Below are 26,211 nucleotides of genomic sequence, written 5' to 3' on the forward strand. Positions count from 1 at the left end.
GCAACTATAGGGTTAGTGTTAGTACAGCAGGGGAGCCTCTTGGTCCCTGTTCCCTTAAGTGGACTTCTGTTTGGTTTGCACCAGTACCATATTTTAAATTTTGCAGAAAGATCAGAAGATGAGGTAGATATCTTTGAACCATCAATGTCTCTCTCAGATGAATTGTTACCTTGCCAATGGATACCTCTACAGACAAACATGCTCTAGTCTTTCTACACTTTAAGATATTGCTTTCTTTCCTTCTCCTCCCACCTGATGTTGTGTATTTGTTCATGTTAAAGTCCCTATATTTACTGCTTTAATGAACTGCCATGGCTGTATCAACAGCCTTCCCAGATAATGGATTTGCCCTCTGAACTGAAATTTCTTACAGTGTCTTGAGAAAGATCTCCTTACAGAATATCTACCCTACTTCTATGGGTAACATGAGTTCCAGATTGTAGCCCTACCAAGCCTTTCCTGTATCCCTGTCTTTGCCACACACCAAACATAAATTTAATTTTCCCACTGAAGAAAATTCATAGATCTTATTGAAATCACTCAAATACTAGTAGTATTGAAGGTCTATGGTAAACGAGAAAACAGTATTTTATATAAAATTTCAAGTCCAGGGAATGGAAGTGCCTTTCTTTATTAACATACGGTGAAATTTTTGAGCGTAAGGGACAGTCTGTGTTTCAGGAAAACGCAAGAGCTTGAAGCTGTCCTCCAAGATCTACTCCCATATCTTTGACTATCATATCCTTATAATCCATTTCTATTCTTGACATTTTGCCAGGGCTTCCTTCTTATATATAAAACTACTTTCTGACTGTTTCTCTATCTGGACTTCTAAATAATAGCTCTTCATCTTCTCCACCATCTCCTCTCAGCCATCATACACATATTACTCAACACACTAACCATAAGAACTCTTAAACCTCAACTGTTTAAAAGCAGCACTCCATTTATGAGCCAGGAAAACCACGTGAACAGGTATTTCATCGAAAGGATATACAGATGCCACATAAGCACATGAAAAGATGTTCAAACTCATTAGCAATTAGAGAAATGAAAATTAATACTACCATGAGATATTGCTGCACACCTATGACTAAAGTAAAAACGGTGACAACACCAAATGTTGGCAGGGATGCAGAGAGGAAAGGTAGGATTTCTTCTTCTAAGACCACCAATACTATTGGGTCAAGACCCCACCCTCAGGTCATAGAACCTTAATTACCTCCTAAAAGCTCTATCTCTAAATACAGTCACATTGGGGGTGAGATCTTCAACATATGAATTTGGAGAGGACACAGCTGAGTCTGTAGCAATTAGTTTCTTCTGCTGTATAACAAATTACCACAAATTTAGCAGCTCAAAACACACATTTATTATCTCGCAGTTTCTGTGCATAGGTCCAGGCATGACTTGGACCTATGCACAGAGTTAGCTTAGCAAAGATCCTATAGACTAAGGGCTGTTTCATTAGACTGCCTCCTCCCCCCATACACTTGAGATGCCAATCTCAAGTCCACGTTGTTACCCGTGCTGCCAACCAACTGGCTATAAATCAGAGGTTCCCATGACCCTCAGCCTCGGGTTTGATTAACTTGCTAGAGTGGCATACAGAACTCAGGAAAGAAGTTTACTTACTAGATTACTGGTTTATTACAAGTATATTAAAGGGTGTGAATGAACAGCAAGATGAAGAGATATACAGAGTGAGGTCTGAAAGAGTCCTGAGGGCAGGAGCCTCTGTCCCCATGGAGTTGGGGTGTGTCACCGTCCCAGCATATGGATGTATTCACCAGCCCATACGCTCTCCAAACCCTTTATTTGGGGGATTTTTTTGGAGCCTTCATCATATAGGTATGATCAATCATAACTCAATCTCTAGCCTCTCTCCCCCTTCTTGAAAAATGGGAGAAGAGACCAAAAGTTCTAAGCTTCTAATCGAGGCTTGGTCTTTTTGGTGACCAGCCCCCATCATGAAGCCATCTCGGAGCCCACCAAGAGTCACTTCACTAGAACAAAAAAACACTCCTGTCTCCCAGGAAATTCCAAAGGATTTTAGGAGCTCTGCATCAGAAACTGGGGTCAAAGACCAAATATTAGAACAAAAGATACTCCTAGTGCTCTTAGGAAATGACAACAGTTTTAGGAGTTCTGAGCCAGGAACTGGGGGCAGATATATATTTTATATAACACAAGTATATTCAGGTTGTTGGCAGAATTTAGCTGATGACTGTAGGAACTGCATCCTTGACTTCTTGCTGGCTGCCAGCCAGAGGCCACTGCCAGCTATAGAGGCTTTCAGTTTCTTGCCATGTTGCCCTCTCCTTAGACCCTCTCCCACCATGGCAGCTTACTTCAAGGCCAGCAGGAGAGAAAGAACCAGTCTTCTAACAAAATGTATTCTTATATAATGTAATGTACACGTAGGACTGTCATCTCATCACCCTTGTCATACAACATAATCACAGGAGTGGGTATCCTGTCCCCTTCTCCGTATTTCAATGGTTAGAAGAAAGTCAGAGGTTCTGCCCACACTCAATGGGAGGGAATTACACAAAGGCAGGACTCATGGGAGTCACATAAAATGTGTTCAACATGTTCATTATATAAAATGTAAAACATAAAATTGCAAGAAAAATAAAAGTCACACATATACCTACCACACAGAAATAATCACCATTAATCATGCTGGATGTGTTTCTTTCCAGTCTTTTTCTGTGTGCTTTCCTTGAACCCTATCCCCTAACAAAAGCACATCATATATATAATCATTTGAGTATCTCTGTGTTTCTGTGTTTTATATAAATATGTGTATAAAAGCACATGTATAGAAGAGGCATGGTATTATAATACTGTTGCAGAGTTTGGCCTGATTTTTAAGAACACAGCATCCTTAAATAATCTTCAAAATAATGAATTTTAGAAGCTTTAACATGTCTTAAATATTAATATTTATTTGACAGTTTCCCTACGATTTAATAGTTAATTTGGTTCCTATCATCATGTTATTAAAAACACTATGAAACCTCTTACTCCTATAAAAATAACTTTCAAATATATCTTAAATCTATACTTTCAAGAACAAAGTGGGAGGACTTCACTTCCCAATTCCAAGTCTATACCTTTATTACCACCATCTCTCTCTTTTAGTTCAGACAACAGATTCCTAACTGATTTTCCTGTCTTTCTTCTTGACATCTTCCCATTCCTTATGCCTCTACATTCAACTGATAACCAACCAATTCATCATCACCTTTCAAGATACCTGAGTGTCAAACCCTCCAGGGAACCAGACTGATTGGAATGATTTTTCCATAGGGCCCCCTCATTGGCACCTCACGCCTATATTATGTTACACACATCATTTTTAAAATGACATGTTTCCAAGTCTCCTTCCTTCTAAGATTATAATTCCCCTGAAGGCAGAGAACCTCTATCTTTTTCTTCTTTGCACCCTTAGCACCTAACACAGTACATGACACACAGTAATTTCTTAATAAGGAAGCTGAAGTGAACTATTAAACTAAGATAGTTTGAGTGTGCTATGGAAATGCAATTTTTCTAAGCCCCTGTCTACATTTTACAATGTGGTTTTTCATCCTTGAGCACACTAACAAGGCCTAAAATTAAATCAAAGACCTGCAACCTGCTCTTGTACAATATAAAGACCCTTTGTATCAAATGAATCTTTTTTTTTTTTTTTGGCCCCGCTGCATGGCTTATGGGATCTTAGTTCCCTAACCAGGGGTGGAACCCAGGCCCCAGTATTGAAAGCACCGAGTCCAAACTCTAGACTGCCACAGAACTCCCTCAAATGCAATCTTTTAAAAAAAAGAACTGATATAAAAAATGATCAAGAAGTTCACAACACTTCCTTCACCAAAAAGAGTACACAAAGATAAAGACAAATATTACACTGCAAATGCTTACATAACCTCAAGCTTACAAATACAGAATCATTTCTCTTCTCTTCACAGAATGATGGAGATGGTTATTTACAAATTTAACACAAAACTGAACTCATTACAGAAATGGGAAGGAGTAAAGGACATTTATTAAGTGTCTATTATGTAGCGTGTATAAGAGGTGCTTTAGGACAGTTACCTCATTTTAATAGCCACACAACCCCTGTGATAATTATTACTAAATTCATTTTATATCTGAAGGAACCTTCCAAGAATTCCACAGCTAGTAAATGACAAAGTGGCATTTCACACTCAGGAAGGTCCAATTCCAAAGCCACAATCCTCCCACTTCCTCACACTATGAGAACACCTAGGAAATGCCCTAGTTTTCAGTTCATTACCAGAAATGTTGCTCCCTGGAATATCAGGGGAAAGAGGAGAAATGACTAACAGCCAGCTCGAGGTTGAGGCTGTACATCTATGGGAAACCGAGATTATTTGCATTGTGCTATGTTTGATTTAGTTCCCTGCCAAATGTCATGCCAAAGCCTTGACACAACAGAGATTTGTGCCTAGAGACATTCATTCTCTGTCTGGCAGAGCACATCGGCTGGCATATTTTCCTTGCATATTCTAAAGTCATACCCATCTCTGAATAGGGACTGAAAATGACTAAGAGGAAAAACATATGAAAAAGAGTCAAGAAAAAAACTAAGTGTATTTCAATATTAAAATCTCAGAAAATTATCCATATATGCAGATGAATAGCTTATTCTTTCATATAAGGGTAATGTGGAACACACACCATATATTTAGAGCCAAATTTAAAATATAAATGTGTATATAAGAATATTTCCCCCAAAACTATGCATATAGACATCAATTATTATTCATGTTAGTGCATATAGCCACATTTTTCTTATAACCACAAACCAACTTACAACTTTTCTTTCAATATAAAATTACTTTATCATGCAGAAAAATAAAAAGAACTGCCTTGCCAGTTTCTGTGTGGGGTTGGAAGGACCCCCAGGTAGAGGAAATGATCTAGCGAAGCTTTAGAGAAATTATAATCAGACATTTGTGAATCCATTTGATACTTAAATACCTCTAAATAAACAACATCAAACCTTCTATCAATACTTTATCACTTAAATTCCTCACGTGTTAATTCAAGCAAGTCTTCTCATGCTTTCTCCATAGTGAGTTTTAATAGCTTCTATTTGTGAGTTTCATTTTCACTTTCATCTGTCTTCGCCTTTCTCCATTACAGTCCCTGACAATCTTAGTTCCTTTGGTCTTAACTCAGAGCTCCCACCAAGTACTTTTTATTCATTATATACACTTTCTTTTCAGCTCCCTCTTAGGATTCAAGGCTATTGCAGTTCTTGATCTTTATAATGTTCTTTGTTCCTTTTTTTTTTTTAATTGGAGTAGAGTTGCTTTACAATGTTGTGTTAGTTTCTGCTGTACAATGAAGTGAATCAGCTATATGTATACATACATCCCCTCTCTCCCACCCTCCGCCCATCCCACCCATCTAGGTCATCACAGAGCACCTAGCTGAGCTCCCTGTGCTACAGAGCAGGTTCCCACTAGCTATCAGTTTTACCCATGGTAGGAAATCATAGGCATCCTGTATCAGCCTTATACTGGCCGCCTTATCTTTCATATAGCACATTTATATACTTATTTAGCTGTGCGTGTGTGTTTATTTTCCTGTTTGCTTCCTATTTTCACACTGATTTGTAATTTTAAACTAATTTCACCATTTGATTCACCAAAACCTAGACACTCTTAGGTAATTCTTGACTGGTAATTTAACTGACCTATATCCTATTTCAGTAATTTACTCATCAGCGTCATTAAAGACTGTGTTAAATACCTTCCATCAGCCTTAGAATAGTTCCACTGTTTTACTTGCAAGAGCATTAGCGACAATAGTCCTTTGAATATAGGTTGTGTGGATTAAGGCATTCTGTGGCCAGGCAATGCTATGTATTTAATAATCAGATATTTTATTCTGATACTTTACCATTAGAATCATATTTTGCCAGATGAAAGAGTATATATCATATACATAAACATGTATTATAATTCCATATATCTAAGCCTGAGACAATAATGTAATTATTATAACATTTTTATACTTTACTCATGAAGAAAATTTGAAATATATTTTAAATGTGCATACCTTTGTCCAAGGCACATCCTGCTGTGGTCTCAGGACAGGAACCTATTGTAAAAAATATATATAGTTTTATTAATATATTTAGTATTACAAACAGATTGAGATATACCAATACATAAAACAAGACATGGTTTAAACCTCAACCATTGCTCAAAATGGGTATCTCCCCATTAACTTCAAAAAGATGGTCTATCTTTTGTCTTTTTTAGATGAAGTTCATTAAGAAAAAAAGGACTAGAGATAAATACTCTGATATATCTCTCAATCTGAATCTCCAAAGGAGCTCTATTCCTTTATGTCTTAAAATATTTTTTTTCCCAGAAAGAAATATAGAAGCAAATTTAGCTCCTGATACATAAAAGTCAAATTTAGGCAAAAATTCAGACACCACTTTTCAAAAATCCTAAATGAATTACTATGTTCAAAACAGGAAGATGAAGAGGCAGGTTAAACAGGTTTTATAATAATAAAAACCTTAGAATATTTATTGATCAAACAGTGGCATCAGTGCACCAATTAAAGTTAACAGAGAATCATTTTCACAGTAATAATGTTTCAAACTTTCAGGTAGTGAGACTAAAATATGTGCAGATAATAGATGTAAATATGTTCAAATGAACTGGAGTATTTTAGAAATCAAAAGAGGAAACAGAATCACATATTGCTGTGCTAAAGCCCAATATTTCCATCATTTGTATTTTATTATTCTATTAGATGCAGTGACACATTTCCAAATATGTCCAGAGACTCACCCACATAAAAGGACAGATCTAAATCTAAGAACCCTTGTTGCAAATGTGATAATACTAATTACAAGGACTTCAATTAAATGCAAAATGAAAGAACCACTTACTTCATTCATGGTTTTTGACATTCTATCTGCCTGAAATTTCCAGATGTGGGGGAAAAAAAACAGAGAAAAAAACTTCCTTTGTGACCTCTACCAGTATGTTGGGATAAAAATTTAACCATGAATAATAAATAGCACCTATAAAATAGAAATAAATATAATGTTTTCTTCCATATGTAAAGATCACTAACCTAAATGAATTTAGTTCTAGAAGGCACTGGAGTGGTAATCCAGTAAACTGGATTCAAACTCTGAATTACAAAGTTCTCATTTTTATATGGTAATGCCTCAGGAATTTCTGGGCGATGGGAAGAAACCAAGACTCCACATTGCCTATAACATTCCTTCAGCCATTATTCTAGCCAAGTAGCCATGTACAAGTGCATACAGAAACACATACACATTCGTACACACTTTTCCTCTCTCACTTGAAAGGTCTACATAAGGTAATGCTTAGTGACAGGATTTTGTTGCTTAAAAAAATACACACACACACACACATGCACACACACACACACACACACACACACACACACATTTAGGCTATCTTTTAAATTTTATGGCCCAAACTAGAATTTCACACTTTCGGGAGCTGAACTTTGGTCCTTGGATTACTAACCAGTTTGGATTTAGACAATGTACATAACCTTATCTTAGCCTCAGTTTATCACTTACAATGAAGTTGTAAAGATTAAATGAGTTAATACAAATAAATTGCTTAGAACCCTTCCTAGGGCATAGGACGTGCCAAAAACACATTAGCTATTAAAAACTATGAAATGTTTGAAAAGTAAAAATAGTTCAAATATATTAAATTATTTAAATATCTAAAAAATATTTTAACTCATGCTTTCTAGTCTATTCATCTCTCAGTATGAAAAAGTTTGTATTGGGTTGCCCAAAAAGTTCATTTGGGTTTTTGGTACCATGCTATGGAAAAACCCAAACAGACATTTTGGCCAGCCCAATATTTCTTCTATTTTAATACAATTATATTTATAGTCACACAATTATAATTAAGTGCGAAATAACTGAGAAACACATAAAAAAAATGAAACTTTATTCATGAAAGAAATTCAGAGAAATCAAAGTAAAAGTGGCATTCTTTTTGTCTTTTGTTTTGTTTTGTTTTGGCAGGGGAATGAGGTATTTTAAGTGGTATTTAAAAGCTATCATTCCATGTTCTGTGTTTTACTTATGGTCTGGCATGACTAGAGGAACAGAAAACCTTGGTAAATGACAGGGAGGCACTTAAAGTTTTCCCCAGCCAAGCAAGGATCCAGTTGTCTAACATCCATGGGAGTAGAAGCATAGGGTGAAGAGAAAGTACGAAACTCTGGACAGTCAGCATTACAGCCAGACTCTAATGAATTTATCACAGAAAAACATGGTATCAACAAAGTCAGGGCTGGATTCACAGCAAAAACAATCCCCAAATTCTAAAATCTCCATTCCTCTGGCCAGTAGGAATAATTGGGGTTTTAAAGATAGGATTAAGGGTGTTTGCTCTGATTTTTCTGATAGGAACATATACTCCTATAAATGGAAATAAGTTGCAGGAGGAAAGGGAGGAGACATTTTAAAATAGTGGTTTAAATGAACTTAGCATAGGCTAGAATTAGGAGGGAAAAAAAGACTTGAGATGAGAAAATGGAAAAAAAAAGGAAGAATAAAAAAGACAAGAATACAACACCTATAGACTCAATAAGGAAAATTCTAAATATCAAACCTGATAGACAATATATTTGGAAAACTATGTTTCGACCAGCAGCTCTTTTTTAGATCTGCTGATGGTGGTGAAGGGGAGGTGGTGTATCATCATTTCATTGACATCATTTAACTGTTTTAACTCAGGCATTTTCTCCCAAGGCTAATTTCCTCCTGCCACTTCCGTGGCCTGGAACATTTGGCAATCCCTGGAGACATTTTTGGTCACAGCTCGGTGTAGGGTGCTATAGGCATATAGTGGTTAGAGGCCATGGACGCTGCTAAACAGCCGACAATTCACAGGACAGGCCTCCATAGAAAAAATTTTTCAGCTTAAAATACCAATCATGTGGGGCTTCCCTGGTGGCTCAGTGGTTGAGAGTCCGCCTGCAGATGCAGGGGACACGGGTTCGTGCCCCGGTCCGGGAAGATCCCACATGCCACGGAGCGGCTGGGCCTGTGAGCCATGGCCGCTGGGCCTCCGCGTCCCGAGCCTGTGCTCGGCAACGGGAGAGGCCACAACAGTGAGAGGCCCGCGTACCGCAACAACAACAACAAAAAACTGTGCGGCAGAGTTACTCCTCATTACCTTATTTAAATGTTAGGTCCTTAAAATGACTTAATTTTTCAACCTATCTCGGAGAAAATTTTCACTCCATTTTCATTTCCCTACTGATGTATGACCCAATTTCAGGAGCAAGTTCAACAGATATGCTGTTATGACAGCTCTAGAAAACTAATGCAATTGGTAATTTCCAAAGTTAGATTGCAGCTATACACAAACATGCAACAGAAGTAAATATTATCTTCAGTGTTTTCCCATTTTCTATTTAATACTTATCTTTCTCTTTTATGGGCTTATTGCATAACCAATGCTCTCCTGATTTTTCCAGGTTTCAAGGGCTTGTCTATCAGTGGACATAGCTTCCGTTTCCTGCCTCCCCAAATGTACTTTCAAAGTGATTCTCTCCTGACCTAAAGAAAGAGTCTAACAGAAAGATTTTAATTACTGAGAAGAGCTTGGCCTATATCTATCTTTGAGGGAATTTGTTTGCAAAAAGCAAATAATACCATTTTTAATAAAGCAAGCCTTTTGTGATATTTTGTTTTGATAGTGATGAACAGGTGTGATAAAATTGCCATCTTCACTCATTGCTGGTGGTAGTATAAATTGGAAAGCGATTTTCCAGCACATATCAAACTCTACAAGATATTTGCTCCCTTTCACCCACTTATTTCACTTCTGGAAATCTCTCAAAAAGACGTATCAACATATGCTGACACAAACATTTATGTATCCTGATAATCCATTTCAGTGTTATTTACACCAGCCCGTCTCCCCGCAAAATGGAAACACGCTAAATATCTTATAATACAGAAACTGAATTGCTCCCACAGATAAGGAAATATTGTGCTTTAATTTGTAACCGTATTTTCAAAAACAATTTAACAGCATAGGAATATAAAGTGACCTTTACAGTTTTAGGCGAACACTTCAGGATACAACAGCATTCCATTGTGTAAAACTAAACCCCCAAACTCAGGAATTCCCTTTAGTCTTGCTCCCCCTAAAATGAAGAGTCTCCTTTTATAAATTAGTGAAACATTCAATTCCAAGAAGTAGACATAAGTTTTTTCAGCAGAGTCCTGCATTACCTCAGAAGGAGCAGGGAGAAAGAGATTCTCCACAGTTATAATCTGTGACTACAAACTGGCAACTGCTTCACTCTTGCAATGAACTGCCTCTGTCTATTTTACAGCCAAAATAACTGGCAAAGATGACATCCAATTACAACTTTCCTTTCTCATTTGGAGGATCAAGTGGTAGTCTTCCTTTATTTCCTAACAGAGGTATCACCAAGCATCTCATGACATAAGCCATAAAGACTAAAGAATATTCCATACTTTGATCTATCCCCTTTGTTATGAGGTACATGCATTGTTTTATTGGAATAGAACAGTCTAAACCTTGTTGTACCATGATTGCCAAGTGCTAAACTCTTTAGCAAATCCTTATTTTCAGAAATAAAACATTGTTTTACTATTTAGTAACCTATGTTCTTGGGCAAATCGCTTATCCTCAAAGGGGATGATGATTAAATAATCTCACAGTGAATATTATCAAGTTTAACAGCCCACTAAAGTCATGCACCTGAATAAATATATGTACCTATAAAGTGGTCGCTCTCTATATTTCTATTTATCAGACACTGAAATTTTTAGTTTGAAGGAGCCAGTAGCAACATGGCTGCCAAATTATAACTTTAAATGTTATAGACACCAACAGAAGCCTCAAAATGGTTATTAAAAAAGATTCTGTGTAAATGTTAAGCACTGTAGTGGGTTATACTCAACATATTTTCTTGTTTGTTTGAGGTTTATGAACATACTGTAAATCTGGCAATTCTTAAGAAGGGTTGATTATAATATTCTTTCCCCATCATATTCATGACAGCACTTCAAAAATGCCCAATTTAAAAAAAAAAAAAAAACAGAACCTACAGCAGCAGCAAACAAAACAGTGGATTTAATGTGGCGCAAGAGCAGCACTGCCTGTATGCTGGGTTTGCACCTCCTTATTCAGAATGTGGCATTAGCACCTTGCAAGGAGGCAGGATGGAGGGAGCAGCTCTCTCATTATTTCTGAGAGCAGGACTTGAGCACCAGTTTGAAGATGTGAATGCTCCATTATCATCAGTCAATAACTAGCATTTAGGATCTGACACACCACTGGATCATCAGCTAATTACATTAATAATCAGATCCAATTTTCCTTTGTCTTTTTAATTTTAACCACAGAGAGTTTTGTCCGTGAAGGTCACTTGTTTTATGGTACTGCTAACACAGACACATCATCATTAATACTTTCGGTAAAATATTTCTATGAAGCTTAAGGGCTGGTTCCTTGTGAATTTTAATATGTGTTTTTTGAGAACGAGGAGATCAGGGTCCTAAATTCTAACTTTGTTGGAAACCCTCTGGTTTGCAAGTCATTTAAAGTATTTGACATCCTTTTCTGTATTGTAGAATTAAATAATTAGAATTTCAATCTAAGGGTTCACTGATTTTTGAGTATTTATAGTTCTATACCTAAACTTTTTAGGGAAGAAGAGTGGTAGATGGGAGTTTTATACAGCAGCCAGAAGCTAGAATCTTCTAATTAATCTCTCTTCTTTAATTCCTCATCCAATCCATCTTCTATTCTATAATAGGCATATTACCCCAAGCATAAATTCTGTTTGTCCTTCTCCCACTAATGTCCTAAAAGAGCTTTTCATCACCTAAGACAATATATAAACTTCTTGGTTTTGGCATTTCATGAAGTAAATAGTTCCTATCTTGCTCATTTCCCACTATTCACTCATATCACCCTTCCACTCCAAAAAAAAAAAAAAAAAACAGTTGCTATTCCCTGAATATGTTACGTTCTTTCACTTCTGTGTTTTTCATATTCTGTTCCTTGTTCTCTGAGCTCAGCTCATACCATCCCGCTTTCGATTCTTTTCTTGAGCTTATTTATATGACCCTAAAATAGGTATCTCTTATATGCCTTGCATTCCTGTACCCATAACCCTGTACTCCAACTGTTGCTTTAAAAGTAAGTCTCTTCCAAAGTACTGATCAGTTCCTAAACAGAAGGGACGTTGCTTTGTAAGTTCTTTTATTTAGCACCTAACACAACCTGCCACATAATAGGCACTAAGAAGACATCTGTTGAATGGATAAAAAAATTAACTATGTTTCATAGAATCATTTATTATTAGTTGCTCCTTTTTCATGTGCAAAAAAAAAAAAAATCCAAAACAGTCTAATCCTTTTACTTTGCAAGAGAATACTGAACATATTAGTTTAATAACCTAATCAGCTGTTACATGTTAGAATAGGGATGGTGACTTACACTAGATGTTTCCTTTTCTTTAAAATTATTTTTTCAAAATCTTAAATTGAAAACAAAAAGATCAACATAACCTCATAAAACACCATTTATATCCTCTTGCCAACAGTCGTTCACTTCCACTTCGCAGCACACCAGACAGCAGCCCTTACTCGTTAACTAGATAATAGCCAGCTAATTTTATGCACAGGTTTTCCAAATAGTAAGTACTTTCTCAAATCCTCGCGGTTGAAAGGTATAAATTCAATTTTCTAGTCATCCTCTAAAACTACTTTTTAAGTTGAGCATCCATGTGAGGACATTTTGGACACCACTGAAGAGCAGTTTAATAAACGTGTACCTTGCCACATACAAGCTCACGATAGGCTATCGTGGTTAACCTGTATTATTCTAAGAGCACTGGAACTTACGGAAGAAAACTAGATACACTCTTATCTCTGGGTTTCAGATCTTATACTACATAAAATGAGATGATCAAAATACTTTTTAAATGAAGTTTAGAATTCTTATTTGAGAAGAGAAAAAAAGACCATGTATGTCTGGTACCATTTTCCCCTACCTATCCCCAACACACATACAAACACACATATGTGTGTGTACAAACACACAGCTAAAGGAATAGTTCAAAGAATAAATATACCTCCTGAATATAAATATATAATTTTAGAAACATCAATATTTTACACTAATTTTAAAGAAAGACCTTACTATTCTTTGTAAAATGTATTAAAATAAGTGAAAAGCATAAATTGCAAGTGTGTACACAAAGAGAAATAGAGTACCACTGTGGAGGGGTGGAAATACATTCTTTAACAGAATCAGCCCAAAGCGGTTTGTACATGAGTCACTGTCTAAAATACTATCTGCATATCAGAAGGGAGATGATACAAAAGCCTGGACAAAGAGGATACTCCAAGGGCAGGAATAAGGGCTAACTGTGATTCATTAATAAATGGCAATGGTGAGACTGGAAGAAGAAAATTAAATTGGATCATTTTGACCAATAATAAATAGTTGCCTAATTAAAGTGTTACATGTGAATCTCTGAAGAGCTACATGCAGATATGTAATATATCAGAACAAGTATAACAGAACAAGTCTAACTCAACAAATACTGCCTAAAACCGAGTAGGCCCTCAACAAATATTAGTTTCCTTTCCCTAAACTAGGTTAAAACTTTTGAAGTCGAAGTTTATCCTTAATGAACTTTCAGAATTTCTCAAAAGGGCTATTCCTTCTGTCCAGTAGGTTTTTACACCCTCCTTTTTCCTAAAAATACTACTTCCCCCTGTTATCTACTAGCTAACTTCTATTATTTGTCATATCTCAATTTAGATAATCTTTCTCCAGAAATATACCCTGGTGTGTGTGTGTGTATGTATGAACATGCACAAATGAACATGGCAGTCTCTTAGTAAACACATGCTAGATGACATAAGATATACAGTCTATTGTCATATGTATAGATATAGATAGGCCATTACAATATATTTTGATGCCATTATTGAAGTTATAATTGAAAAAGCAGATAAAAATTAAGATTTTCTAAAAATCCCTAACTCCTTCAGACCCACTGAGTGAAGGAACACATTTGCCTACTTAAAAAATTATTGAAAAACAAAGACCTTTCAAAATTGAGGTAAATTAAAAATTTATTGAGGGAAATTGAAGGAATCTTTTCTCAAACTCTTGACAGAACATGAAACCTAGGCTGAGAGAAGTTAAGGAATTTGTTTAGTCTTACGTGGGTAATTAATGGCAGACCTAAAACTGGATCCCTAAGTACTGACCCTTCCATCCAGTACATGCTGTCTTTGGGGAAGAACTTCTACAATGAGCATAAGTAGCTGTGAGTGATTCATGTGGAAAATAAAATAAGGACACAAAAGGTTGACTCAGGAGTTTTACCTCCTTAACTGTGCTATACTGTCAAGTCCTCAAAAGTGTTAAAAATTCCATTGTTTAACAGGTAATTCTCAATTTAAAGTCAAAATGCTATGTTGAATACTCAGGAAATCTTCAAAATGAAAGGAAATTTCATTATTTTGTGGTTGGTATACTTACTTCCATAGAACTTGCCTAGTTTAACATTATTCTTCAGGTAATTATAAACACCAGTCAACTGATTTACATTGTTTAAGGTATGAGTAGACAAGCCCAAGAAATAAACTAATGTAATTTAGATACATGAAGGTAAATAACCATATTACCATGGACTTTGTTATTCCTCCTTTATATTTAATCATTTTGTTTAAATTCTTGCCAGGTTACCAGGGATGTTTTCTATTCTTTTAAAATTAAAAAAAAGAGAGAAATATTAAAAGCTTTCTCCCACGCAAAGTTAAGTCTTAGTTATTTCTAAAAGTACAGTTGCTTTAGATTCTGTTTGTGTATTATACTCTCAAATGATATTTTCTTGCTCATTATAGGAGATATGTATTTTATATATCCTTAGTTTTTTTTAAAGTATATTATACAGTGCAATGAGAAAAATTAATTTTCAGTTTCTCTCTTGCATGAAATATCTGAGCTAATAATTTGACCTAGAAGGACTAGAATCTTTTTTCTTTTCATTAGATTTCCCCTTTTACCAAAAGCTTTGTTAGCCTACTGAGTCATGACGAGTAATCCTTTACATGCTAGGGTACACTGTTCTTCCTGATGAACTAACAAATTAAAATGTAATGTGAAATGATGATGCTGGGAATATTGAGGAATAGCCATTGATGTGGGAAGGGATCCATGATTAAACCAAGATATGCATTGTAATTATAATTTTATCAAACTGATAATACAGAATAAAATGCAGTTTGAAAGAATCCAAGGACATAATAAGCAGCATAAGAAAGCTATTTCAGAGCCCTTGCTGTCTCCCCTCCGTTCTGCTGTGTGGCCCTCCTCTCACCCTCCACCTCCCCAAAACCTTATTTTGTTATATCTCGCCAAGAATTAGGAAGCAATCAAATGATTTTTCACCACCTTCATCTGAAGCTAAGGTAATTATTGGTCTGGAGTTTTGATTTCTTTTTTTTTTTTTTTTTCTGTTTTCTTTTTTCCTTAAACTTGGTTTGCTCAAGAGTAAAATGAACCACAGTACTTATCAGCTCAATGCATACACAAGTGATACTGAAGGCAACCGACCGAGACTGAAGCCAAAGGTTAGCTGCAAATCCATTAGTGATTTTAAATAGTGGGGGGAAAAACTTCTTGGTGAGTCCATGATAAAGCTGAATAATTGCAGGAGTCACAAAATAAGACAATGTAATTTGCATGATGTCATCAGACTGATTCACAGAAAGCTTAAAAGAGTGCAAAAGGTTTACTGCAAGATGACCAAAGCCATATTTGCTGTTCATGTATCTAAAAGTAAAATTTCTTATTTTTTGACACACAGTACATTTAGTAGCTACACAGAGCCAGAAGCTAACATATCTAGAAATGTTTCTCACCGTCTCTGAAGCACTCACATATCACAGAAATATCTAGAATTTGTAGAATACACTGTGGAAAATTCTGAAGTATATACTGGGGGAAAATTTAGTGACATAATTTTCAATTAAGTTTGCATGCTTTTTATGATTTATTTGGTGTTAATAAACTTCCAACCATAGTATCCACAATTTATATTTAAGGAAACATGAATCTTTAAGATCTAATCTCACCTTCTAGAATTACAAATCACTGTACTGTTTGCTTTGTTCCTGTTATACATTTTTTTCCCCCAAAGCTATGGTAAACTTTAATAAGGGAGCTCTCACATCAGATATTTTATCATCATTAAATAATCATAGCACTTCTTATTTTAAGAATTTTTAATTAGCAGATCAATGACATAATAGAGACCATATTGATTCATTCAAAGCAATTACAAAGCGTTGGTTCTTTAACGGAGCTGTGGTGGCTTAAAACTAGAAGAAAATTGCAATGTCAATATATATTTGCCCATGTATATTACTAGCATATATATACATAACTATATATATATATATATATATATATATATGATGTTATGAACAGGGTTTGGTGTGGGGAAGGTTTGAATGAATGTAACTCACTGTGCCAGTAAAATTTAGTTAAAAACATGTTTTGAAAAAAGAACTCTAAGTTAGCTAAAGCCTTTGGAAGGAATGCTAGTCCTAACTAATAAATAAGAACAAAAATAAGAAACAACGTATTTTTTTTTCTGCTTAATAGTAATAGCAAGTAACAAAAAGCCTATTATATAATAATAAATAGAGAAACAATAAGGGAAATACAAAATCACCATCAGGTACACATCACAATAATAACTGCTGCAGGTAAAATTCAACAATGGATGCTAAAATAATTGGATGAAGCAGGATATTCACATAGCCTTAAAGTATCTCTCCCAATTTTTTTTTTTTTTTTTTTTTTTAGTTTAAAGGGAAAAGTAGTAAATTTAAAGTGGAAAGACTAGGCACATGCTACCTTAATTGAGTACATCCAGAGGGATAAAACATACCATATACCTCCTTATATGATGCACTGAGAAGGATACAACACTGCTTTTGTGGCACTGCTAAAAATACTTCACCTTGATCTAATCATGAAAAGCATCACACAAACCCAGAGCAAAAGTCATTCTACAAAGAAACTGACCACTACTCAAGTGTTGTAAGGTCATGAGAGACAAGGAAAAATTTAGCAACTTTCATAGATTAGCAGAAACTAAGAAAACAGCAACTAAATATAATCTGGGATCCTACTTGGATTCTGAAGCAGAAGAAAACATATTTGTGGAAAAAAGTGGTGACATTCCAATAAGGACCATGGATTAATTAGTACTATTGTTCAAGTGTTAACTATACAACTGTACAAAGACGTCGTTATGACTATGTCATGTGTTAACATTAGGGGAAGCTGGATGATGGGCATATACATATACACTATGTCATTTTTTTTTTTTTTTACTATGTCATTTTTTGCAACTTTTTTGTTGATCTAAAATGTTTTCAGGACTTCCCTGGTTGTCCAGGGGTTGAGAGTCCGCCTGCCAATGCAGGGGACACAGGTTCAAGCCGTGGTCCGGGAGGATCCCACATGCTGCGGAGCAACTGGGCCCGTTTGCCACAACTACTGAGCCCACGTGCCTAGAGCCCGTGCTCCGCAACCAGAGAGGTAACCGCAATGAGAAGCCCATGCACTGTGGTGAGGAGTGGCCCCCGCTCACTACAATTAATGAAGGCCAGCACATAGCAACAAAGACCCAACCCACCCAAAAAATTTTTAAATTAATAATAAAAATTAATTAATTATAAAAAATTTTTAAATAAAATGTCATCAAAAATTTTATAGCTATTATAACAGAGATTCAGGCAGGTAATTAGATAAATCAAGCCAACACATTTCAAAACTTTCTTTGTAGCTACCAAACTATTCCAATGTCATCATTTCACTGAACTTTAGAATCACTGTTCTAGTTCTTTTTTCCTCCAAGTAAACTGATGAGAATATATTACTTCTCCATATTTCATAATCAATAACATAAACCAAACCAATTGCTTAAGCCTATGTTTTCTATTTTCATAACATTCACCTATCCCAAAATATTATGTTTATATTATTTCTTCAAACTCAAGACAAGTGTTAATTGCCACAACATGTCTTGTACTGAAGATGTAATATGATTTACAATGTATCTACCTGCGTAGATTAACAAGATCTAGAAAAATAGTTTATGTAATTTGCATCTTATATGCCTACTGTAAACCATTATCATGTAAGTGAAAATTATTTTGAAGGTTATTGATACATATGCATTCATTTAAAGCTTATACTCTTGGTTGAAAAAAACAATTAGCATCAATGAGCAAAGTCCAAATTGGCCTATGAGATTTGGAATTGGGACATTGAAATAAAATAACACTTTATGCTGCACACAAATTGAAATTAGTACATTGTGACTTTCCTGTATATGGGTAAGTAACTAAGGATGATGGCAAATAAGCATTTACAAATAAACATATAGGAATTATTTCAATAATAAAAAGTCAAATCTCTCATTGTCCAAAATTAATTTAATTGATCCATTTAATTTTCTCTGCTAATTTTCTTTTGTCACAGTTTTCCTTACAGTCTCTGTCCTAAATACATAAATTTTGTGAAAAAGAGAGTTAATTAGATTCCAGAAAAAAAAAAAAATAAGGGAAGGGAAACTGGAAAAATAACAGGTATAAGGGATTTGGGACACCTAATATAATGGATAAGGAAAAAGATGATAGAAGAATTGTATCAACAAAAGGTCAAAGACCTGGGAAAGATCAAAGTTCCAAAGAAAACAAAAAAATTAAATCTGTACAACCTACATAACTTGTATATTATATTTAGCAGAAATTCTTAACATCAAGTAAAAATAAACCATGAAGTTATAATTTTTCTAAAGCTGTTTCCTTTTTTGCTTTTATGCATATCTTAATATATGGAAGAAGAGTACCTGGCAATATTTTTCTATTATAAAAAGTCATGTCATAAAAAAAAATAAGACCCCAAAAATAGTTCTTTCATTAAAAGGCAGTAACATTTTATTCTAACTCCATAGATCAAAGTAAAATATTAGTCTGATATAATAAAAAAAAAAAAAAACATTTAGTTAAAGGAAGGAAGATAATAAGCAAAGACCAACCAGCAACCGGGTAGGTTCCATGCTTCCAACATTTTAAAATTTGGCCAAATTTGGTCAAATTTTAAAGAAGTATAATTTTCTCCACCTGAGGTCGATGTACAATAAGGAGTAAGCTGTTTAAAAAACCATTTAACTCTTTCATATTCTTCAACTGGAGTGAAAATTATATCTAAAGTGGAAACAACTAGAAGAAACCAATGCTTTAGTCATGGATTTACCCAAAAGGCTTCAATGTCTCTCTGATGTTTTCAGAACTTGATTCAAATTCCTTTGCTGAGTATATTGCTATACTCCATTACCTAGGACAACATCTGGCTGGCTGGCTGTTTCCTATAGCATTTTTTGCCTTTCCACACATTTAGCATTTAATGTAGGCTACTCTGTATTGTTAATTATTTTTATGGCTCTGTATAGTTCTTTGTAAAAAGGAATTGCTTATGAGAACATTTCAGGAACCAGTCCTCTATCCCTGGTAGAGAAAGCTCTGAGACAAAATCAAGGTTAGACTCATAAAGTAGAATGAATAAGCCTGTATTCAAGTTTCCATTTTTTATAGCCACTCAGTGAGGTTCTCAGCACATAACCATCTAAGCATGAGACTACATTGGATGTCACACAAGGTGAGGTTCATAGGGTATAAAAAGACCCAAATAATAAATTGTTTGCTCCAAAATACTTAATCCTGAATTGTTATCTCTGTTCACAAGGCCAAGATCCCCTACTGGGGGGGGGGGGGTCGTGGGGGAGGATCAACATCTTACCTGGGAATTTACCAAGAGAAGGTAGGAATCAAGGTTAAGGTGGACTAATCATCCTGACTAATGAAATCTCTTTCAGTATAAATAGCCTGGATAAGTTTCAATTCCATTTCTGCCTTCAGACATGGAGCTTAAGAGCTTGAGTAAATATTTTATTTATATTTGTAGAATACTTAAAGAATACAAATAATTTCTCATCTCCAAAGGATCAAAAATTGTCTTTTTAGCGCTGAACTTTTCTGATCTGTTCCCAATTTCCCTCTAATTCTAATGTAGAGGCAGGAGTATCTAGCTCAGCATCCTGACTCTACTTTTCAGTAGCTCTCCATCCTGAGGTTTACCTTAATTGGATCTCAAGTCACTCAACTGTAAAAAGTGACAATTTATACAGCCTATGGATATTTTTTTTAATGAGGGGAAAAAAAAGGAAAACATTTTATAAAATACTTATCAGTATAATCATAATTATCATCACCATCATAATCTAATTTGTTTTCCTGCCCCCAAGACCTGTGAGCCCTGAGAACACCACCTGTTTACTGTTTGAGCAGTTGTTTTGCCCTGTTTTTCAGTTTCCTGTTAAAACCTAACTGAGCCTCTGCTGCCCACTGCAGGAGGAAATGAGAAAAAAATAATCTCCCTTCTGCCTGGATTCTCAGGTGGCTTTAATCACTAAGTGTTTTGTTTGTTATTCTGTGATTCATTATTTGAAGAACATAGTTTACTAGATATCTTCATACGATGAACTCAATGGTAGTTTAATATGTATAAAAGATGTTTGATTAACTATTATACCAAATATACACAACTAAGAAAAATGACCGAAATTCAAACAGCACATAGTAACAATTATTTTTGTTAGTTATAACGCCTATATAGACATTTCCACAAAATGCTTGGCATTCATATTCAGTTCCTATATTTTCTATTTTCCTGATATAGTTATTTAATGGATCTATTCAAAACGTGTAATGCATTTCAGTCATTGCCTAGAATGGGGCCAACTATTATAGTAGACAACAAATCAGCTTTGAATAAATGGATATACACAAATATACCAATACACGTGAAAAACCCACACTAGTCTTATAACACGTAGGGTAACCAGTTCAGTTTGAACAGGCTCTAGAGTTTTTTGGTAGAAGGGTGAGGATTCAGTATATATCACAAATTTATAAAATGAACAGGAAAACGTAATAGGTAATGTGCTGAGTTTTATTTTTAACAGTTCATAATGGAATATACCGAGAAGCTTTCCTTAAAACTTCTAGTACAGTAAATTCTTATTATGGACTTTTCAGGGATTATAGAAAAATGTTTTCTTGAACTGTCATTTTATGATGTTCCATATTATTATAAATATGTGGATTCTTACCTGAGGTTTAAAAGACATTTTTTCATAGCTAAACAGATGTCTTCAGTTAATTTTGTTAGTTATAATGAGATTACAACTTTAAAAATAAAATGAGTGTACTGGAGTTCTTTGTAAACTGTTCACATATTTCGGCTATAAAAGATCATAAAACAATAGGTGTATTTTTTAAAAGCCAAAATGGACTTTAAAGATGATAAATTTAAGGAGTTTGTTTTGAACCTGTTCAATTATGATAATGACCTTTAATTCTTTCCTAATGGCCTCGGTGGAATTAATTGGTTATTTCAATATCAGGGCTCATCTTGTTTGGAATTTTAAAAGAGTCTCTTCTTTCCCATAATGGGTTCTATCAAGCCTACTTAAAATGTTCTGAAAGCACATTTTTAAGAGCCTTGACATTCTCCCTCTACCATCTCTCTTTCATCTTTCTTCATTATTTTCAGTAAAGAAGAAGCCATTTTTGTTCCTTTGTAATTCTGCTTTGGTCAAGCTATCATTTAGACCTTACTAACAGTCTTTTCTTAATTACGTTTTCTATGTTGAGAAAATTTTGTGATTGGAAAGATATTATTTATAAAAATCTAGAAACTGTTTCCGCTTAATGGAACTTACAAGCTATCAAATTTCTAAACAGGTGCCATGCTGCCATCTTCTGGTTATTTTGTAACAATGTTTCAAAGCTTATAAACTTTATTTTAAAAATGCCTCCTGATGTACTTTGAAATATTAGAAAAATAAATCTGTATTAAATGAAAGACAACAATTTGAATGATTAAAGTCACTATATCTAGAGTTCAGTTGGCCTGAAATCCTGACGATAATGTCTTACACATCTCAGTATAATAACTGATTGGGTCCAAAGATAGAAAAGATTGGGTCCAAAAGATAGAGAAGTGTTTTATACCATGATCATTTACCTTGGACACTAATGAGATGGTTTCATGACATTTTTTTTTTTATCATACTACTTTTTTACATAATTTCTCTCACACCCTTTCAGTGTGGTTTCACTGAGTGTGAGACTTTCCCAAATCTACTATTCCTGTTATTATTAATAAGTGACGCTATTTAATGGTGTTGTGAGTAGCACTGAACAATTTTGCAATTTAATTGCCTTGTTTTCATGTTAAAATTCTCCAGTACCTATAGTAGCAGCATAGACCAAAGACCCAGAAGGGATGACTAGAGAAACCAGGGTTTCACGCCTTTAAGAGATTTTGTGTTTTAAGGGATCACTAAAACCAGTAGAACTTTCTTTTTTTGTGCGTTAGTTTATTCTAACGATTTTTCAGGTTTTTTTGTGTGTGAAAATGCCTATTCACTCCACTAGCATTCTCGTTTTAGTAGACTTAAAGAGAAAGATAGAATGATTATATAGAAGACAAATTGATGTCGGATACTGAAAAATTATTTCAAAGTGTAAGGTATTAAAAACATTGTTTTAAATTCAAATAAGAAACACTGTCTTTAAGTCCTATGCTTTTTCAGATGACTATAGGAGAGTATAAATCATAATAGCACATTGAAAATCAGGATGCAAATGGCCCAGTAAATGTTTAGCAACAGAGGACTTTCTCAACTGTTTATTAAATGCAATCCAAAATCTGAAGCAGCTGAGACAGGTGCTAATTTCATTCCTGTTATTAGTAATTAGTGATGAAATTGAATGGTGTTTGTAAGTAGCTCTCAAGCGTTTGCCATATTAAACAGGGTTTGACTATAAGGGGCCATTAAAATGTAGTTTTTAAGCTTAATAGACTTGGGCATACAGGTTTCTTGAATAATCAACACCTCGGAGAGCATATGCCAAGTTTAAATGGCAAAATCGGCCCACTTATTGTGGGCACAGAGATGACCCTGTAACTGCTGGATACACTGTGCATTTATGTAGATTGTACCATACCCAGATGGTTGATAACTATTGTTTACTAAACTCAAGGCACCTGATACTCCTGTCATTGTTTTGCCATGGCAGAACTACTTTTTAGTCTCTTATATTCACAAAAAATTGCTATTATCATATGTTGACAGACAGCTATCAATTAAATGAATATTTCATCATTCCACAGCTTTCCTATGAATAAAACAGACTTCTCTATTTATAAAATGTGCTGTTTGATTCATCTGTGTTTGCTTTCACTGTTGGAGGGAAAAAATAATCTTTAATAGCCACAAATAAAAAGAAACAATCCGGGGCTTCCCTGGTGGTGCAGTGGTTAAGAATCTGCCTGCCAGTGCAGGGGACACGGGTTCGACCCCTGGTCCGGGAAGATCCCACATGCCACAGAGCAGCTAAGCCCGTGCACCACAACTACTGACGCTGCACTCTAGAGCCCGTGAGCCACAACTACTGAAGCCTGCGTGCCTACAGCCCGGGTTCTGCAACAAGAGAAGCCACTGCGATGAGAAGCCCACGCAACACAACGAAGAGTAGTGCCTGCTCACCGCAACTAGAGAAAGCCCGCGCAAACGAAAACCCAATGCAGCCATAAATAAATAAATAAATAAATAAATAAATAAATAAATAAATAAATAAATAAATAAATAAATAAATAAATAAATAAATAAATAAATAAATAAATAAATAAATAAATAAATAAATAAATAAATAAATAAATAAATCTCCTACCTGGGTCAAAGCCGTGACTCTGTATTCATTAGCAGCAAAATACCTGAACTAAATGTATTAAAACACCTATACATATGCATGCATTAAAAATATATGATTGGGGGACTTCCCTGGTGGCGCAGTGGTTAAGAATCTACCTGCCAATGCAGGGGACACGGGTTCGTGCCCCGGTCCGGGAGGATCCCACATGCCAGTTGGGCCCGTGAGCCATGGCTGCTGGGCCTGCGCGTCCGGAGCCTGTGCTCCGCAACGGGAGAGGCCACAACAGTGAGAGGCCCTCATACCGCAAAAAAAAAAAAAAAAAAAAAAAAATATATATATATATATATATATATATATATGTGATTGGGAGTTTGGGATTGTTTAAAATAGACAACCAACAAGGACCTACTGGTAAAAAATACACACACACACATATGTGTATATAATTAAATAGACAGATATAATTGCCAATATGCTTCTACTATATCTCTTTTATGCTGTTAAGATTATCCCAGGTGGAGAATCAAGATGGCAAAGTAAGGGGAAGTGGAGCTCACCTCGACCCACAAACACATCAAAAATACATCTACAGGGCTTCCCTGGTGGCGCAGTGGTTGAGAGTCCGCCTGCAGTTGCAGGGGACACGGGTTCGTGCCCCGATCTGGGAAGATCCCACATGCCGCCGAGCGACTGGGTCCGTGAGCCATGGCCGCTGAGCCTGCGCGTCCGGAGCCTGTGCTCCGCAACGGGAGAGGCGGGAGAGGCCACAACAGTGAGAGGACCGCGTACCGCAAAACAAAACAAAACAAAACAAAACAACGACAAAAAAAAAAAAAAAAATCTACATGCGAAATAATTCTCAAGGGAAAGTAACTGAAAACTGGCAGAAGAATGTCTATATAACCAAGGCTACAAGAAAAATTTCCACATAACCAGGTAGGATGTGGGGGAAAAAAGCACTGGGGTCAGGACTTGTGCCCCTAAGAGGAGTCTAAGAGGAAAAAGAAAGACTATACTGGTGGACACTCACCCTAAAGAGTGAACGGGTCAAGCCACAGACTGGGTGTCCTAGTCCTTGGGTCCCACACAGAGGAGGCAAATCCCCTGGGCTGCTGGGAAAATGGCTGGCACAGAGATAAAAAAAAGGTCTAGAGAAGCCCAGACTCCACTCACGGTAAGTGCATGGGTGCTGATTTGCCAATAGACAGGGCAGAGAGAGCTCTACAGGGGTGGCTGCCGCCTTGCCATACTCACCAATCTGAACTGGGCAAACACCCCAGTCCCACTCACTCCATAACAAGGTCTGGCACAGGATCTAGGGCAGCTGAGTCCTGGGAAAAGACTCCATCTAGTAACATGAAGATGGCCAAGGAGCCAGGTGTGTGACCTATGTGGGGTGGCTGCAGCCATTGCTGGCACTGGTAGTGCCAAGGAAGCTGCTCAGACCTCTGACAGCAGCACAGCCACTTCAATTCCTGCAAGTGCAATGCCTAAACCCCTAGTCCCAGCCTAGTGAGTGCTCTGGCCCTGCTCAATCCGTGTCACAACCTTTCACTAGACCTGGGATGACCATCAGAGAAAGGACATGACCTTGGATTGCATCTGAGCAGAGCCACAGATGCCGTAACAGGCAGAGCATCAGACCTCTGGGAGCGCATGATCCTCACTGACTTCAACACTCCCCTCCTTTGAGGCAAAGACCTCAGTGAGGGGAGAACAAAAAATACACACTTAAAGAGAAGAGAACCTACTCAAGTCAAACCATTAGGGGCTTCCACTTCAGCAACTGGGGAACAGACCCCACCCCTGAGAGGATGGCAACAGTCAAGGAGCAGAGAGGAAGCCCTGCCCCACACTCTGAGCAGGCTTTAGCTCCTCCAATATCAACCACCCCCCCATCAAAGTGGCAGCTGCCAGCACACCCTGAGGAAAGACCTGGCTGCTGTCCACATCAACTCCAGTCCTCACAGCAAAGACACTGGGCACACAGTCTACACAATTATGCTCCCACATAAAAGCACTCCTTTAAGATCGCAATAGCTGTTTCACCTAAATTCAGAGCAAAATGATCGAACCATACTAGAGGAAAGCTAATTATGTTTCCATTCTCTCTATAAAAAAATGTTAATATAGGACTATAGTTACATGAAGAAGTGATTGATGACTATGCGACCAAAAAAAAGTTATGGAATTGTGTCAAGATTTCTTTCCGAATTTTGAAGTATTTGTTAGTCTTTTAAAATGTGCAATTTCTTGTCATTACGCTTAACATTCTAATT

The 26,211-nt window shown here is 36.0% G+C and overlaps 1 protein-coding gene across 29 annotated transcripts in view; it reads right to left on the reverse strand.

Annotated features, from left to right (window-relative positions):
• PTPRD (protein tyrosine phosphatase receptor type D) overlaps positions 1-26,211 on the reverse strand; it is a 2,145,367-nt gene that overhangs the window by 1,357,794 nt on the left and 761,362 nt on the right. For all 29 annotated transcript variants that reach the window (XM_067744351.1, XM_067744350.1, XM_067744358.1 and 26 more), the window contains exon 5: positions 6,097-6,138. The gene's annotated coding sequence lies outside the window, so the exon portion shown is untranslated. The remainder of the gene's footprint in view (positions 1-6,096; positions 6,139-26,211) is intronic.

The sequence above is a fragment of the Pseudorca crassidens genome, chromosome 7 (genome assembly GCF_039906515.1).
Source record: "Pseudorca crassidens isolate mPseCra1 chromosome 7, mPseCra1.hap1, whole genome shotgun sequence".
Lineage (NCBI taxonomy): Eukaryota > Metazoa > Chordata > Mammalia > Artiodactyla > Delphinidae > Pseudorca > Pseudorca crassidens.